Here is a 6,000-nt window from a genome sequence, read left to right as displayed (position 1 = left end):
TCTTAATGAACTGAGGATATTTATAATACATGAATTGACAAATATTGACATACTTGATTTGAGCCGGCTAGGGTTACAATGTGAGATCTATTCCGTGTATATTTTTATGTAGTGGTTTAGAAATTTTTCCGAGAATAAAAAATTTAGTTAAAAATTGATTAAATTTTTATTTAAATTTTTTTTTCCCACAAGGTTGAATCCCAACCTACATAGTATCTGAGATGGTGTAAATCATGGTAACTCAACTGAATACAGATGCTAGGAGGCTAGACCTTTGCTTACTGCGCACAAGGAGCTCTCTCACTTTGAGAGTTTGCTCTCATACTACCGCTAATGAGATTCAATATTTGGTCTTTTTAAACTTCATTTCATGTGACCACCTGAATTGCTCATGCGGACAATTTTTATTTAAATTTTTATTTAAATTTGATAGTGCTATGTGATGTGGTCCGACTTATAAAATAAAGAATGGGGAAATAATTGGAGAAGTATAGGATAAGGAAGAATGATGAGATAAATGTTAGGAAAGATCAAGTGGTGCATAAAGGCTCTTCACACAAAAAAGTTGCTTATAGTACAATGATTGCTTAAACTTGATGGAGAAATGTTTGGAGAAAAAAAACAAAAAAGTAGGCTTGATGCCCGAAAGAAACCACAATCAACTTGTTGCGGCCAGATATTTCACTTATTTATGCCAACTTCTGGTTCAACAAACTTGTAGTTTTTTAATGTTCTCTCATACACATTTATAGAAAAATAACTCACAAATTATACAAGAAAAGTAAGTCGTAATAGTAAAATTCTATACAACGAGATCAATCGATCGAGAAAATGTTGGTATGAATTAAACTTGTGACCTTCTGATACGAAAATCATGTTTCACCTAGGACCGCTCTAATCAAAATAGAGATCCTATACAATATCTTAATTTGAACTTTTTTTTCAAGTAATTCCAATATATATAGCGAGCGAGAGAGAGTTGTAAAAATATAAAACATTCTTTAAAAAATAAATTTAAAATTTACTTAAAATCAACTTGCGTCGTGCACATTTAGACGAAAAATCATTCACTAAATTTTTGATAAACTTCTTTCAAAATATCATTTTCAATTGTAATTAAAGCTATTTAGAATGGTAGATATGACAATCCTAACAGACTAATCACCGATCGAACAACAGTTCCATAGTCCATACTTCCTATTTTTCGCAAATGGCATCTATATCTATATATAATAACAGAAGTACCTGAACAATTTTTCCCGCTCAAACTCAGAGGCATTTTTATAAAATCAAACTCAAAATTATTTTAGTAAATTCATTGATTTTATTAATCAATCATATATATTTTCATAAAATTAGCAATCAATTATTATTAGAATTAAAATTAATTATACTTTCCTTTGAGAACCATTTGCTTCACAATTTGTGCTATATATATCACCATACTCTCTCTTTATTGTCTCACAATTTGTGCTTTATATATATCACCAAGTAGGTCCATATCAAAATACTCGAACAAACTCTTATGAACCACACCCGTAGCCGCGTATTCTGGATCACCTGCCCTCCCTGCAACCACGCCATTTTATCACTGCTCCTCCCCTGCACCGACACACTCTCCGATCTGCCCACCTCCATTTCTCCTCCCCTTCAGTCCTCATCGCAGAGTCCTCATTCCCGAATCAAACCGAACAGTTTTTCGAGTGTTTTCTAAATAGTTGTTAGAGTTGATTGGGTTAGTGTGATTTTTTTTTCATCTTATTTTTTTCATCATATTTCTATTTTTTTATTAAAATGCATCTTATTATTTATATACATAAGAACTGTTGTTCATTGCCACATTCTTGGTGGCATTTTTTAATCAATTTCTGTTAACTTTTTTAATCTTGTAGGTGTAGAAGTCTATTTTTCATATGATGTTAGTTATTGTTTCTTTTACTATCTTTTCTTATTATCAATTGCAGATGTAGAAAACTGTGTTAAACTGGCAGATTATGAAAAAATAGTTCTATATTAAATTTGTATTTTTTAGTGTGTAATTGAATTTTTTTTAAAGAGAAGTATTGTGTACTTCTTTACTTTATAAGTAAAACTAAATTTAATAACTTCCTCTACTTTTTAATAATTGACTCCCTCACAACCTATTCGTTAATAATAATAATAATAATAATAATAATAATAATAATAATAATAATAATAATAAATATAAATTTTAGCAGCAAAAGCCAAGCAATTCTCAATTTGTGAGAATTCCTTTTTAGTTCTTCCCATGTCTTACTGATGTATACTATATGTATTTATTTTAACCTTTTTTTTTGTTTTTTTTTGTTTTTACAGTTGGGCCCTATTTTTGGGATCCTGTGTAGTGTGTAGATAATTTTTTTTGAGTACTACTGACTAGTGTGTAGATAATGATTGTCAAATGAAACTGTAGTAGAATTAAAATGATACTTTAGTGTTATTATAATAAAATGGGATAAGGGTCAAATAGACTCTCAAACTATACGGCATTATGCAATTAGGCCCTCCAACTTTAAAAATCTCCAATTAGGCACTCAAACTTATTATTTTGGAGCAAATAAACCATTTAACTCATTTGTGACCTGTGATTGAAGGTCAATCAAAATTCAGTCGAACCTCCGATCAAATTCCGATCACCATATCAAAACTACAGCCACCGGCAAGACGAGTCCAGCCAGCGCCGGTCACGCCCGGCCAAAGAAGGCGGGTCGCTTTCTCCGACCGTGGAGATGGCGACCAGTTTGGGATCTCCAGTTTGGGATTGTTTGGGATCTACACTGGGTGTTTGGGATTGTATTGGGTGTACTAGGATTAAATAATACTTAGAACCCGCAGCTAGAATAAGCTTTAAAACACCCAGTACAATCCCAAACCGGCGACGATCCGGCGTCGTGATAGGCAGGGCAGGTGAATCCCGAGAAATGTGCGGTCTCAGCCTGGCCAACCATGGGTGAATGCGAGGTAGCCTCATGGTGGGGCTTCCGCCCTGTCCGATCTAACCCGCGAGAGAGAATCATGCCGCACAAACTGAAAACCAGGAGTTTCTTCCACCCTGTCCGATCTATGAAATATATGCTCACGACGGAGTTGACGGCGTTGAGCCCGGCGGTGACTAGCGAAAGGAAGAGCGCCATCCGGTTTGAGGCGATACCTGCCAGCTGAACTATGGTGGGGCTGTAATACATGACGGTGCACTGGATCTACACTGGGTGTTTGGGATTGTACACTTGGTCGCCATCTCTTGGAGATGGCGACCAGTTTGGTCACCATCTCCACGAGCGGAGAAGGCGACCAGCCTTCTCCGGTTGGGCGTGACCGCGCCGGCAGGACTCAACTGGCGCCGATGACTGTAGTTTTGATTTCGTGACCGGAATTTGATCGGAGGTTCGCCGGAAGTTTGATTGACCTGCAATCACAGGTCACAAATGAGTAAAAGGTTTTATTTGTTCCAAAATAACAAGTTTGAGTGCCTAATTGGATCTTTTTGAAGTTGGAGGACCTGATTGCACAATGTCCTATAGTTTGAGGGTCTATTTGACCCTTATCCCTAATAAAATTAGTGTGTGAAAAATAAAATTTAAAAACATAGCTCATTCAATGATGTATATTGCCAAATGAAGCTGTAGTATAATTAAGACGATGCTTTAGTACTACTATAATGAAACTAAAATTCAGAGTCATACAATAACATATATCGTCAAATAAACTTAAAGTGTAATTAAAATAATACTTCACAATTACTATAATTAAACTAGTGTGTGTGAAAAATGAAACTAAAAAATAGAGCTAATGTAATAATGTATATTGTCAAATGAAACTGTAATAGAATTAAAATAATACTTTGTATTGTAATAATGAAACTAGTGTGCAAAAAATGAAACTGAAAAACAGAGCAATATTGTCAAATGAAACTCAAGTATAATTAGAATGATACCTATTTCATGATCTACGTTGCTACATTGACCATATGGTCCTCAATAAAATTTGTCTGCCTTAGACAAACGACCCTGCCTTCACCTACTCGATCACCTTTTTATTGCATATTATATCAGCGGTACGGTTAGTATGGAGGGATTGTGTTTTATCTAATTAATTTTTTTGGTCTTGGCTTTGACTATCTAACACATGAAAAAAAATGCAGTGTTTAGATTGAAACTTATCATGTCCAACATTGCAAGGTTGTAACTAAGCAAATAAACATGGTCTAGATGGGCAAATTTTAGTGTGGATCAATACTCATATAGGGATGTGGTCCATGAAATAAGTATCATTATTTTAATTACGCTTCAGTTTCATTTGACAATATTGCTCTGTTTTTTAGCTTCATTTTTCACATACACTAGTTTCATTATAGTAATACTAAAGTATCATTTTAATTATACTACAGCTTCATTTTTCACACACATTAGTTTAATTATAATATTAGTTCTATTTTGTAGTTTCATTTTCATACACACTAGTTTAATTATAATAATGCTAAAGTATTATTTTAATTACTATCCACGTTCATTTGACAATATATATTATTGTATGGCTCTGAATTTTAGTTTCATTTTTCACACACACTAATTTAATTTTAACAACACTAAAGTATTATTTTAATTATACAACAGTTTCATTCAACAATATACATTGTTGAATAAGCTCTCTTTTTTAGTTTCATTTTAGCAATACTAAAGTATCATTTTAATTATACTACAGTTTCATTTGGCGACCATGGTCCACATAGCACTATGGACTATCGTCTACTGTATAACAACCGATTTAGATGTCGCTTGGCTTGATCGGGCCACCTATATATCTCACGGTCCAACCCATTGTGCTTGAGATCGTCTCACTGATTCTTATTCGTGAGACGTGGCGAGTCGGATCAATGTGTAAATTTAATCCTATACTAGTAAATGTAATACTAAATTAGGAATAAAATTTTTGTTACTTATAAGGAAAAAAATAATACTTTTGAGGACAAATGTAATACATTTATATTTTGATGTAAAAGTATTACTTTTTTTTTTAATCAAAAGTATTATATTTTTCCTAATAAGTAATGTTTCACTTATAAAGAAAAATGTATACTTTTACATCAAAATGTAAAACTATTACATTTTTCTCAAAAGTATTACATTTTTCTATATAAGTAATAAACATTTTATTCTTGATTTAGTATTACATTTGCTAATATAAGTATTACATTTCATCTTGACCCGATCGACCCTTCTCACGGACAAGGATCCGTGAGATGGTCTCACATAAATTTTTGTCCTACAAGACTACATTTAAATGACTTAATTGACTAACTTTCATGTATGAGAATGTCTCACGTGAGACGTATAATACTTTTTGATTAAAATGTAATATTTTTTATAAGTTCATTGAAAAGTATTACCCTTCTCATACGGTCTCACAAAATATTTACTCTTACTTTTGACACAAGAAAAAATCTTTCGTCACTAGACTTCGGCTCTACCATCCTCTGATCTATATGAGCTTAGTAGCCCATTACACACATCCAAAATGCGACATACGAGACTAAGAGAGCTCTCTATTGACATTTTTGATTTGAGCCTCAGCTATGTCAACTTAGGTAAGTTTACCTCATTGTGGTCCTTTGTCAACTAGGGTCACAAGACGAACTTCACCGAAATCTCACTTTCAAGTAGTGGTTGCAGGCGTTCCCGTAAATTAAAGACTAAGGAATTAGTTTAGACATCATCTTTAAAAAAAAATAAAAAATACAGCAATATAAATATGTAATTTATAAATAGTGCGTAAAATTATACATATTAATTCTTAATAGTATAGTGGGGGATATTATCACATATTATTAATATATGGAAGATGGGCATAAATTAATAGCCCACACGTAAATGAATCAATATAAAAATGGGAGCAAATAAATAAATAAACAGTAGTGTGGTAAATGGATATGATGTGCACAATGATGATTGGTTGGACTGTCCAAATTCTATGAAATGGATG

At 33.0% G+C, this 6,000-nt stretch overlaps 1 long non-coding RNA gene across 1 annotated transcript; it reads left to right on the top strand.

The window, feature by feature from the left end:
- The first annotated feature begins 1,484 nt into the window (after positions 1-1,484).
- Positions 1,485-3,614, top strand: LOC116018823. The gene is made up of 2 exons (XR_004098608.1): positions 1,485-1,735; positions 2,616-3,614. It is a non-coding gene; the product is annotated as an uncharacterized LOC116018823 (long non-coding RNA).
- The last annotated feature ends 2,386 nt before the right edge of the window (positions 3,615-6,000 follow it).

Source organism: Ipomoea triloba, chromosome 5, assembly GCF_003576645.1.
Source record: "Ipomoea triloba cultivar NCNSP0323 chromosome 5, ASM357664v1".
NCBI classification, from domain to species: Eukaryota; Viridiplantae; Streptophyta; class Magnoliopsida; order Solanales; family Convolvulaceae; genus Ipomoea; species Ipomoea triloba.
The sequence above is the reverse complement of the archived record's forward strand: the minus strand, read 5'-3'. Positions and strand labels throughout refer to the sequence as shown.